Source organism: Rhipicephalus sanguineus, chromosome 1, assembly GCF_013339695.2.
Source record: "Rhipicephalus sanguineus isolate Rsan-2018 chromosome 1, BIME_Rsan_1.4, whole genome shotgun sequence".
Classification (NCBI taxonomy): Eukaryota; Metazoa; Arthropoda; class Arachnida; order Ixodida; family Ixodidae; genus Rhipicephalus; species Rhipicephalus sanguineus.
In genome coordinates this window covers 13,533,508-13,545,908 of record NC_051176.1, presented here as the reverse complement: position 1 = coordinate 13,545,908, position 12,401 = coordinate 13,533,508, and the positions used below count along the sequence as shown (strand labels likewise).

Here is a 12,401-nt window from a genome sequence, read left to right as displayed (position 1 = left end):
ATTGGCAGGGTTGCATAGATATCTGAAATAGTGATAATCCTTAAGAAAAACTTAACAATAGGCTAGTTGGTTAGACGTGATCAACACTTCTTGTGCAAACTCAAACAACTAAAGACAGCGATGAAGGACGTACAAAACACATCAGCGCAATGAAGGAAATGAGATTACTTTTTAAGAGCTGTTTTTTCTTTGTTAGACACAAAATTAATGTCAAGGAAAGTACAGGGGATGTTATTTGTGTTAATTAGAATATAAATGTGAAGAAAGCAAAGCCGAAAAGATAACTTGCCGCCGGCAGGGATCGAACCTGCGACCTTCGAATAACGCGTCCGATGCTCTACCACTAAGCTACGGCGGCGGTCATCCTCCCGTCCACTTTATGGGGTATATATGCGCATTTGAACCTAGGAGTGTTAGCGTCGATCGCAGCCACGGCGGCGAGTGTGGAACACTCTTTTTTCTGCCTGCTATCGTCACATAGCACGTGATCTTTTTACGACTGGCAGCTGACCAATAATCCCTCGCATGCTACCTGAAGGCATAAAGTCTGCCAGAACGAGACCCTCGCTATTAATGAAGAAAAGGAGATAACTTTTTAAGGGCTTGTTTTTCTTTGTTAGACAGAATAATAATGAGAACTAACAGAATCGTAAAAAGATCACGTGCAACGTGACGCCAACAGGCAGAAAAAAAGAGTGTTCCACACTCGCCGCCATGGTTGCGATCGGCGCTAACTAACACTCCTAGGTTTAAATGCACCTATATACACCATAAAGTGGACGGGAGGATGACCGCCACCGAAGCTCAGTGATAGAGTATCGGATAAGTTATTAGAAGGTCGCAGGTTCGGTCCCTGCCGGCTGCAAGTTATCTTTTCGTCCACTCTGCTTTCTTCACATTTATATCCTAATTACTAAGGATAACATCCCCTATACTTTGCTTGACATTATTGTCTGTTAGATGTCCTTTATCGCTGTATTCAGTTATTTTTTGTATAGTTTGTACATGAAACTTTGATAGTGGTAATCGCTTCAAATAAAAATGCGCGGTGAAGGTGATAGACCATCTCTTTTAACCTCGCGAAATCCTCTTCCTTTCCAAAGCTGATTCACATACACAAATGTGCGATCGCGTGTTTAGTGCTCCAATATTGGTAGCAGTGTTTCAGACCGCGGTGCGTCACTAAATGCAGTTTTATGGTTCCACTTTATACAACAGAACATCTTCTCGAGGTTGCCCTAGCCTGGTAAAATTTTCTTGATAGAAAAGTACTTGTGTCAGTGGCAACCATAACACATTTTCCTTCGCCCTGAACACTCTAAACTTATATATCAGGTGTGATATACGTCACGATAGTATTGTCATGTGGTCATGTCGTTGACGAAGTCAGCATTCGGTGTTCTCAAGACGAAACTCTTTATTTGGGCGAACTTGTGTCTGCAAAGCGGAAAGCCAACGTACAAGCGATTCACGCTGTAGATTGATAGCGGCGAGAGCAGTCGTCGGCCGTCGAATATACTGATCTGCGGTTAGGCGCGTGGGCATTTATACATGCGGCATCGAACATTGGAGTCTGATCGCTGGTGGCCGCACTTGTTCGAGAATAAACTCTACCGTTCTTGCTTACGCGCTCAAGCCTATGAGACGATTCTAAAATAATCGGGATGGTTCCCAAACATGAAGACGCGGTTTGTGAAAGGCAGTGGTTACACATGTAACGGACCGGTTACATAGAAATACAAAAAAGAGCGCGCGTGGCAGTACGATGTCATGAATGGAGAGGCCCTTCTACAGGATTATTACCGTGGCCCATTACTGATCACATGATAGCGTTGTAGGATGCATCAAATCTCCTGTAGTAGATGCAATGCATGTCGCAACTCTCAAGCTAGCAGCCATGGTCTCACTGCCGTTTTCCTGCAACGTGGCAACACTTTTCACGAAACAATAATTGCTTGTGGTATACGCACACTAACCACCGCATAGAAGAATTAAGCCAAAATTAAGTGGGCGTGCCTCGCTTTTTGGGAAGCGCAAACGTTGTTCTTGGGGCATTGTGCACATTTCCGCGGGCGTTACTGTACAGCTGTCAGAAACCATAAAGCACTGCGTTAGATTTCACCACTAAATCCCGGAAGTCGCCTTGACCGCTGGGTGCTTCGCCTAAAAGAGTACAATTCTGATGCGCAGCTACAGGTCTAGAATGAATGAACAAAACGCTGACGCTCTATCTCACTACCTACCATGACTCACCATTCGTGTTAGCATACACAACAACTCCTCTTGATCTGCTTTATCCGTCGCAACGCCCGGTTAGCTGAGACTCGACAACTCATCCGTCCTTGATTCAAACAACCGTGCTCAAAGGTAGGAACAATTCTCAGTTAGGAAACGTTCTTTCTCACCTACTAACTTCAGACTTGGTCCATGATTAAAACTGTAAAAGCTTCATGGTGGGGCCAAGGGCCTTACGTCGGTAGACTTCTCAAAGTGCGTGACAACAGAAGGATCCTCATCATACCACGTTTTTGGCAACAAGAGGTTCTGGAAGCTTTGGACAATGATCCAACAGCGCTCATGGTGGCTATTACAAAACTTACGACAAAATACTGAGTTGCTGCTGCTAGCGTAGTCTCTACAGCTGCTGCTAAGTGATGGTAAAATCGATGAACGATTAATCGGTTAAAATACGCCGGAAAACGATTATTCATAATCGGTGTCCGCCTTTCAATTATTAGAAATAATCGATTAAATCTGTTCGATTAGTTCGAACTGTTTTTGACTACAGCGCATTTTTGTGCGCTAGTAGAACGAGCCCGGACCAGGCGGCGGCCCTACCCCTAGGGACAGAAATGGACTCGCCCTGATCTCCGTCGCCCCCTCCCCCCCCCCCAGGCTACAAGCATGGGGAGGAGGAGGCAGCCCATCCCCGAAGAGCCAGAAATGCACTTGCCCACTTCTCTCCGCCTCACAGCATACGGTCTTCACCTCTTCTCGCCCTCCTTTCTTCTATCATGTGCTGCTTAACCGCCGACAAAGTACACGCTATATTGCGTAATAGTACGTTTTGGTGTGTATAGTGTTTCCTTTGTCAGGTCGTAGTGGCGAGCAATCGCAAGAGGATCGCGGTGCGGGCGTTCTTCTCAAAAGATTCGAAAACTGAGACTGCGAAGTGTGATAAATGTGGCAAGCAGTACTTGAAGCCAGCGATGGAAACTGAAGATATCACCTGCTGCTCGCCCACTTTATTAACTTGCCTAAGAGTCATCCTCCAAAGATGATCGGTGCAGGGCTGGGGGGGCACAGCACCGATTCCGCGATGGAGCACTCACCCTTGCTGTTGTTCCAGGTGGTCCGCTTGCTTAGCGCGGCTAAGAATATATTGAGCATGGAGCAACACTGCCCAAATGCTGACAGTCCCTACGATCGGCCACCGGTGCTGCTTTGGACTGCCGCGATAATTTCACCTGGCTACTCGGATCTTCGACACGTGACGCTGCTATCAGCTAACCGGACAAGCCATATAAAGCACTCTTCCGTGACCTTCCACTGGGGCACAGCACCGATTCTGCGATGGAACACTCACCCTTGCTGTTGTTCAAGGTGGTCCTCTTGCTTGGCGCGGCTAACAATTTATCGAGCACGGAGCCACGCTGCCCAAATGCAGACAGTCCCGACGATCGGCCACCGATGCTGGTTTTGGACTGCCGCGATAATTTCACCTGGCCACTCGGACCTTCGACACGTGATGCTGCTATCAGCAAAACGGACAAGCTATATAAAGCACTTTTCCGTGATCTTCCGCCGGGGCACAGAACCGATTCTGCGATGAAACACTCACCCTTGCTGTTGTTCAAGGTGGTCCTCTTGCTTCGCGCGGCTAAGAATTTATCGAGCACGGAGCCATGCTGCCCAAATGCAGACAGTCCCGACGATAGGCCACCGATGCTGCTTTTGGACTGCCGCGATAATTTCACGTGCCACTCTGATCTTCGACACGTGATGCTGCTATCAGCAAAACGGACAAGCCATATAAAGCACTCTTCCGTGACTTTCCGCCGGGGCACAGCACCTATTCTGCGATGGAACACTCACCCTTTCTGTTGTTCAAGGTGGTCCTCTTGCTTGGCGCGGCTGAGAATTTATCGCGCACGGAGCCACGCTGCCCAAATGCAGACACTCCCGACGGTCGGCCACCGATGCTGCTTTTGGACTGCTGCAAAATTTCACCTGGCCACTTGGATCTTCGACACGTGATGCTGCTATCAGAAAACCGGACAAGCCATATAAAGCACTTTTCCGTGATCTTCCGCGGGGCACAGCACCGATTCTGCGATGGAACACTCACCCTTGCTGCTGTTCAAGGTGGTCCTCTTGCTTCGCGCGGCTAAGAATTTATCGAGCATGGAGCCACGCTGCCCAAATGCAGACAGTCCCGACGACCGCCCACCGATGCTGCTTTTGGACTGCCGTGATAATTTCACCTGCCACTCGGATCTTCGACACGTGATGCTGCTATCAGCCAAACGGACAAGCCATATAAAGCACTCTTCCATGACCTTCCGCCGGGGCACAGCACTGATTCTGCGATGGAACACTCACCCTTTCTGTTGTTCAAGGTGGTCCTCTTGCTTGGCGCGGCTGAGAATTTATCGAGCAAGGAGCCACGCTGCCCAAATGCAGACAGTCCCGACGATCGGCCACCGATGCTGCTTTTGGACTGCTGCGATAATTTCACCTGGCCACTTGGATCTTCGACACGTGATGCTGCTATCAGCCAAACGGAAAAGCCATATAAAGCACTCTTCCGTGACCTTCCGCCGGGGCACAGCAACGATTCTGCGATGGCACACTCACCCTTTCTGTTGTTCAAGTTGGTCCTCTTGCTTGGCGCGGCTAAGAATATATTACGCACGGAGCAACACTGCCCAAATGCAGACAGTCCCGACGATCAGCCACCGATGCTGCTTTTGGACTGCCGCGATAATTTCACCTGCCACTCGGATCTTCGACACGTGATGGTGCTATCAGCCAAACGGACAAGCCATATAAAGCACTCTTCCGCGACCTTCCGACGGGGCACAACACCGATTCTGCGATGGCACACTCACCCTTTCTGTTGTTTAAGGTGGTCCTCTTGCTTCGCGCGACTAAGAATTTATCGCGCACGGAGCCACGCTGCCCAAATGCAGACAGTCCCGACGATCGGCCACCGATGCTGCTTTTGGACTGCTGCGATAATTTCACCTGCCACTCGGATCTTCGACACGTGATGCTGCTATCAGCCAAACGGACAAGCCATATAAAGCACTCTTCCGTGACCTTCCGCCGGGGCACAACACCGATTCTGCGATGGCACACTCACCCTTTCTGTTGTTTAAGGTGGTCCTTTTGCTTGGCGCGGCTAAGAATTTATCGAGCACGGAGCCACGCTGCCCAAATGCAGACAGTCCCGACGATCGGCCACCGATGCTGCTTTTGGACTGCCGCGATAATTTCACCTGCCACTCGGATCTTCGACACGTGATGCTGCTATCAGCCAAACGGACAAGCCATATAAAGCACTCTTCCGTGACCTTCCGCCGGGGCACAACACCGATTCTGCGATGGCACACTCACCCTTGCTGTTGTTCAAGGTGGTCCTATTGCTTGGCGCGGCTAAGAATTTATCGAGCACGGAGCCACGCTGCCCAAATGCAGACAGTCCCGACGATCGGCCACCGATGCTGCTTTTGGACTGCTGCGATAATTTCACCTGCCACTCGGATCTTCGACACGTGATGCTGCTATCAGCCAAACGGACAAGCCATATAAAGCACTCTTCCGCGACCTTCCGACGGGGCACAACACCGATTCTGCGATGGCACACTCACCCTTTCTGTTGTTTAAGGTGGTCCTTTTGCTTGGCGCGGCTAAGAATTTATCGAGCACGGAGCCACGCTGCCCAAATGCAGACAGTCCCGACGATCGGCCACCGATGCTGCTTTTGGACTGCGGCGATAATTTCACCTGCCACTCGGATCTTCGACACGTGATGCTGCTATCAGCCAAACGGACAAGCCATATAAAGCACTCTTCCGCGACCTTCCGCCGGGGCACAACACCGATTCTGCGATGGCACACTCACCCTTTCTGTTGTTCAAGGTGGTCCTTTTGCTTGGCGCGGCTAAGAATTTATCGAGCACGGAGCCACGCTGCCCAAATGCAGACAGTCCCGACGATCGGCCACCGATGCTGCTTTTGGACTGCTGCGATAATTTCACCTGCCACTCGGATCTTCGACACGTGATGCTGCTATCAGCCAAACGGACAAGCCATATAAAGCACTCTTCCGTGACCTTCCGCCGGGGCACAACACCGATTCTGCGATGGCACACTCACCCTTGCTGTTGTTCAAGGTGGTCCTCTTGCTTCGCGCGGCTAAGAATTTATCGAGCACGGAGCCACGCTGCCCAAATGCAGACAGTCCCGACGATCGGCCACCGATGCTGCTTTTGGACTGCTGCGATAATTTCACCTGCCACTCGGATCTTCGACACGTGATGCTGCTATCAGCCAAACGGACAAGCCATATAAAGCACTCTTCCGTGACCTTCCGCCGGGGCACAACACCGATTCTGCGATGGCACACTCACCCTTGCTGTTGTTCAAGGTGGTCCTTTGCTTGGCGCGGCTAAGAATTTATCGAGCACGGAACCACGCTGCCCAATGCAGACAGTCCCGACGATCGGCCACCGATGCTGCTTTTGGACTGCTGCGATAATTTCACCTGCCACTCGGATCTTCGACACGTGATGCTGCTATCAGCCAAACTGGACAAGCCATATAAAGCACTCTTCCGTGACCTTCCCCCAGGGGCACAACACCGATTCTGCGATGGCACACTCACCCTTGCTGTTGTTCAAGGTGGTCCTTTTGCTTGGCGCGGCTAAGAATTTATCGAGCACGGAGCCACGCTGCCCAAATGCAGACAGTCCCGACGATCGGCCACCGATGCTGCTTTTGGACTGCCTGCGATAATTTCACCTGCCACTCGGATCTTCGACACGTGATGCTGCTATCAGCAAACTGGACAAGCCATATAAAGCACTCTCTTCCGCTGACCTTCCGCCAGGGCACAACACCGATTCTGCGATGGCACACTCACCCTTGCTGTTGTTCAAGGTGGTCCTATTGCTTGGCGCGGCTAAGAATTTATCGAGCACGGAGCCACGCTGCCCAAATGCAGACAGTCCCGACGATCGGCCACCGATGCTGCTTTTGGACTGCTGCGATAATTTCACCTGCCACTCGGATCTTCGACACGTGATGCTGCTATCAGCCAAACGGACAAGCCATATAAAGCACTCTTCCGCGACCTTCCGCCGGGGCACAACACCGATTCTGCGATGGCACACTCACCCTTGCTGTTGTTCAAGGTGGTCCTTTTGCTTGGCGCGGCTAAGAATTTATCGAGCACGGAGCCACGCTGCCCAAATGCAGACAGTCCCGACGATCGGCCACCGATGCTGCTTTTGGACTGCTGCGATAATTTCACCTGCCACTCGGATCTTCGACACGTGATGCTGCTATCAGCAAACTGGACAAGCCATATAAAGCACTCTTCCGTGACCTTCCCCAGGGCACAACACCGATTCTGCGATGGCACACTCACCCTTGCTGTTGTTCAAGGTGGTCCTTTTGCTTGGCGCGGCTAAGAATTTATCGAGCACGGAACCACGCTGCCCAAATGCAGACAGTCCCGACGATCGGCCACCGATGCTGCTTTTGGACTGCTGCGATAATTTCACCTGCCACTCGGATCTTCGACACGTGATGCTGCTATCAGCCAAACTGGACAAGCCATATAAAGCACTCTTCCGTGACCTTCCCCAGGGCACAACACCGATTCTGCGATGGCACACTCACCCTTGCTGTTGTTCAAGGTGGTCCTTTGCTTGGCGCGGCTAAGAATTTATCGAGCACGGAGCCACGCTGCCCAAATGCAGACAGTCCCGACGATCGGCCACCGATGCTGCTTTTGGACTGCTGCGATAATTTCACCTGCCACTCGGGTCTTCGACACGTGATGCTGCTATCAGCCAAACGGACAAGCCATATAAAGCACTCTTCCGTGACCTTCCCCAGGGCACAACACCGATTCTGCGATGGCACACTCACCCTTGCTGTTGTTCCAGGTGGTCCTTTTGCTTGGCGCGGCTAAGAATTTATCGAGCACGGAGCCACGCTGCCCAAATGCAGACAGTCCCGACGATCGGCCACCGATGCTGCTTTTGGACTGCTGCGATAATTTCACCTGCCACTCGGATCTTCGACACGTGATGCTGCTATCAGCAAACTGGACAAGCCATATAAAGCACTCTTCCGTGACCTTCCCCCAGGGCACAACACCGATTCTGCGATGGCACACTCACCCTTGCTGTTGTTCAAGGTGGTCCTTTTGCTTGGCGCGGCTAAGAATTTATCGCGCACGGAACCACGCTGCCCAAATGCAGACAGTCCCGACGATCGGCCACCGATGCTGCTTTTGGACTGCTGCGATAATTTCACCTGCCACTCGGATCTTCGACACGTGATGCTGCTATCAGCAAACTGGACAAGCCATATAAAGCACTCTTCCGTGACCTTCCCCCAGGGCACAACACCGATTCTGCGATGGCACACTCACCCTTGCTGTTGTTCAAGGTGGTCCTTTTGCTTGGCGCGGCTAAGAATTTATCGAGCACGGAGCCACGCTGCCCAAATGCAGACAGTCCCGACGATCGGCCACCGATGCTGCTTTTGGACTGCTGCGATAATTTCACCTGGCCACTCGGATCTTCGACACGTGATGCTGCTATCAGCAAACCGGACAAGCCATATAAAGCACTCTTCCGTGACCTTCCCCCAGGGCACAACACCGATTCTGCGATGGCACACTCACCCTTGCTGTTGTTCAAGGTGGTCCTTTTGCTTGGCGCGGCTAAGAATTTATCGAGCACGGAACCACGCTGCCCAAATGCAGACAGTCCCGACGATCGGCCACCGATGCTGCTTTTGGACTGCTGCGATAATTTCACCTGCCACTCGGATCTTCGACACGTGATGCTGCTATCAGCAAACTGGACAAGCCATATAAAGCACTCTTCCGTGACCTTCCCCCAGGGCACAACACCGATTCTGCGATGGCACACTCACCCTTGCTGTTGTTCAAGGTGGTCCTTTTGCTTGGCGCGGCTAAGAATTTATCGAGCACGGAACCACGCTGCCCAAATGCAGACAGTCCCGACGATCGGCCACCGATGCTGCTTTTGGACTGCTGCGATAATTTCACCTGCCACTCGGATCTTCGACACGTGATGCTGCTATCAGCCAAACTGGACAAGCCATATAAAGCACTCTTCCGTGACCTTCCCCCAGGGCACAACACCGATTCTGCGATGGCACACTCACCCTTGCTGTTGTTCCAGGTGGTCCTTTTGCTTGGCGCGGCTAAGAATTTATCGAGCACGGAGCCACGCTGCGCAAATGCAGACAGTCCCGATGATCGGCCACCGATGCTGCTTTTGGACTGCTGTGATAATTTCACCTGCCACTCGGATCTTCGACACGTGATGCTGCTATCAGCAAACCGGACAAGCCATATAAAGCACTCTTCCGTGACCTTCCGCCGGGGCGCAGCACCGATTCTGCGAAGGAACACTCATCGTTGCGGTTGTTCCAGGTTGGTTATTTAGACCACTCTTAGTGCTATGTCACGAGCGATGATCGCTTCCTAGTTGTGGTGTTGTGACCCAAAAAATGGATATTTGCATTGACGAATTGCAGACAGAGTGTCGCTGCATTTGTTGGTGATATGCTTTTACTGCTATCCAGGGATCTCATGTCAAATCCTGGGCCTAATGCTGGCAAGTTTCTAGCGACTGTCCTAGCGACCGTTCAAAGAATTGAATCAGGGCAAGACAGCATTCGGAAGGATCTTCAAGCCTTGAAAAGCTGACAAGCATCTGTAGACGTAGAGCTAAAGCAGTTGGCAGCCCGACTTCGTGCACTCGAGATTGACACCTAAACAATAAAAAAGAGCCAATGAAATTCTTCAGGGTCTCCGTAGTCCATTCTTTGTATAAATAACAAACTTAAAACAATCGAATCGCGCTGTGATGGCGCTGAAAATCGACTCCGGCGCTCAAAGCTACTTTTTTCGGCATACCTGATGTGCATGATGAAAACGGGTCGTCTGCGGAAAGAAAGTGATAGAATTTTGTTCCCAGAACCTTGGCACAATTATCCTACCATCGTAAATTTAACGCTCACATCGCCTTGGCAAGTACAACGCTTACAAGTGGAGGCTATTTATCTCAAAATTGATAATTTTCAAGGAGAAGCAGAGCGTCTTAGAAAATGAATTCAAGCTGAAAGGCAGCAAACTGGCAGTACACGAACATTCTGCTTTGCAGATGCGAGTCGCTAGGAAGAACTTGCGCGATCTTGCGAAATCAAAGGGCGTGCCATACAAAGTGAACCCGTTGATAAGCTACGAATTGACAATAACACATATTTTTACGATGCCATGTCATGCGCAGTTGTTCAATCTGCGCGATAGTTAGTACGGAATCACACGGCAAACACTATCGGTTTTTCACAAATACAGCGTCAAAAGAATGAGCCGCAATGTTTATCTTTCGCCTATACTACAATACGCAGCATTCTGCCGAAACATGTCGAACTAAAAACCCATCTTTAAAACTGCGCGAGTGTGATATGCTAGCTCTAACAGAATCTTGGCTTAATTCTGGTATTTTAGGTCAAGAGTTTCTACCAGACACTGACGACTACGTGGTATATCGCAAAGATTGCGAAAGTAAAAAAGGAGGCGGTGTTTTCATCCCGTTAAAAACCACATAACATCATTAATTGTAGATATTCCCAGCCCACTGGAGATTCTATGGGTTTGCGTCATGTCATCGTTCAATAATTCATTAATTGGGGTCTGTTACAGACCACCAGACAGTTCTCATTCCTTCATTTCCGACTTACGTGCCAATCTCGACGCTATTTCAGAAAATTATCCCAAATCAACGGTATTGTTAGCGGGCGATTTTAATTACCCTGACATTAACTGACCCTCTTTAACTTCCAGCTCTCGATCCCCGAATGAATTCATTAAACTCACCCTCGATCTTTCCTTGGTACAGTTTGTCGACCAACCTACCCGAGGCACGAACACCCTCGATATCATTCTGGCGTCAAATCCCAAGGTTACGAGTGCCGTTTCTGCCATTGATGGTTTAAGTGACCACACAATGTTGAACCTAACTATTATCATTCCCTCACATTCACGAGCCGCTACTCCTAAGGGCATCTTCAACTATAAGAAATCCGTTTGTATTGTTACAAACTCGGGTCTCCAGACGTTCAGTGATAAATTCCTGCACACGTTTGCCTACCGTACCCTCGACGAAAACTGGACAACCTTTAAACACAAACTACTGGTAGTAATTCATGCTCATATACCACGAATCTCATTCAGATTTAACGTGTCAGAGCCATGGTATCACAGATCTCTGCGAACTGTACAAAATAAAAAGAAACGTTTTTTCAATGCAGCTAAGCGACTAAACACTCCTGCACATTGGTCGAAACAAAAATGCTGTGCAACTGCATATTGTCGAGCCGTTCGTAAGCTAAGAACAAGTTTTTTCGCATAACTTACAGTCCCTGATGACTACCAAATCCCAAAAAATTTTGGCGTGCTATTTCCCCGAATCCCTCTTCAAATAACATAGCACTACAAGATCGAAACGGTAATTTGATAGAAGAAAAAAAATGTCTTAAAGAAACATTTTACATCGGTATTGACAAAAGAAGACTGCTCAAATAGTCCTAGTGTTACCGACGTCACTTATAGGTATATGAACCGCATTGACTTAACAGTCGAAGGTATCGCATCCGTAATAAAGAAACTTTAGGTATCCACAAGCTCTGGTATTGAGGGTATCAACGGTAAGATTCTCAAACTAACCATTATTACTTGCCGTTTAATCCTTCACCACATCTTTAATCAAATATTACCCACTGGTACAGTTCCACATGATTGGACAATTGGCGAGGTGATACCCATCTTCAAATCTTGAAATAAAAGTGGTGTAAAGAACTATCGCCCCATATCCCTCACTAGCATTCCTTGCAAGATACTTGAACACATCAGTGCATCTAATATTGCGCAACATTTAGAAAATAACCTTTACTTTTTTCCCCAACAGCATGGCTTTAGAAATGGTTTGTCTTGGGAAACCCAGCTTCTTGAATTCACCCGTGATCTTCATTCTAATATGGTGGCAACTCGTAGACAGACTGCATATATGTCGATTTTTCTAAAGCATTAGATCGTGTCGCACATTGTCATTTAATTACTAAACTGT

General features: G+C 49.4%; 2 long non-coding RNA genes and 1 other non-coding gene across 3 annotated transcripts; 1 reads left to right on the top strand and 2 right to left on the bottom strand.

Annotated features, from left to right (window-relative positions):
• Nucleotides 1-286: 286 nt before the first annotated feature.
• Nucleotides 287-358, bottom strand: Trnat-cgu (transfer RNA threonine (anticodon CGU)). Its single transcript has one exon. It is a non-coding gene; the product is annotated as a tRNA-Thr (tRNA).
• A 3,091-nt stretch (nt 359-3,449) lies between these two features.
• On the top strand, nt 3,450-10,067 carry LOC125757690 (uncharacterized). Its single transcript, XR_007415439.1, has 2 exons — nt 3,450-4,112; nt 9,704-10,067. It is a non-coding gene; the product is annotated as an uncharacterized LOC125757690 (long non-coding RNA).
• Nucleotides 3,669-9,469, bottom strand: LOC125757693 (uncharacterized). Its single transcript, XR_007415441.1, has 3 exons — nt 9,410-9,469; nt 4,053-4,072; nt 3,669-3,798 (listed from the first exon to the last, which is right to left on the bottom strand). It is a non-coding gene; the product is annotated as an uncharacterized LOC125757693 (long non-coding RNA).
• Nucleotides 10,068-12,401: the final 2,334 nt, after the last annotated feature.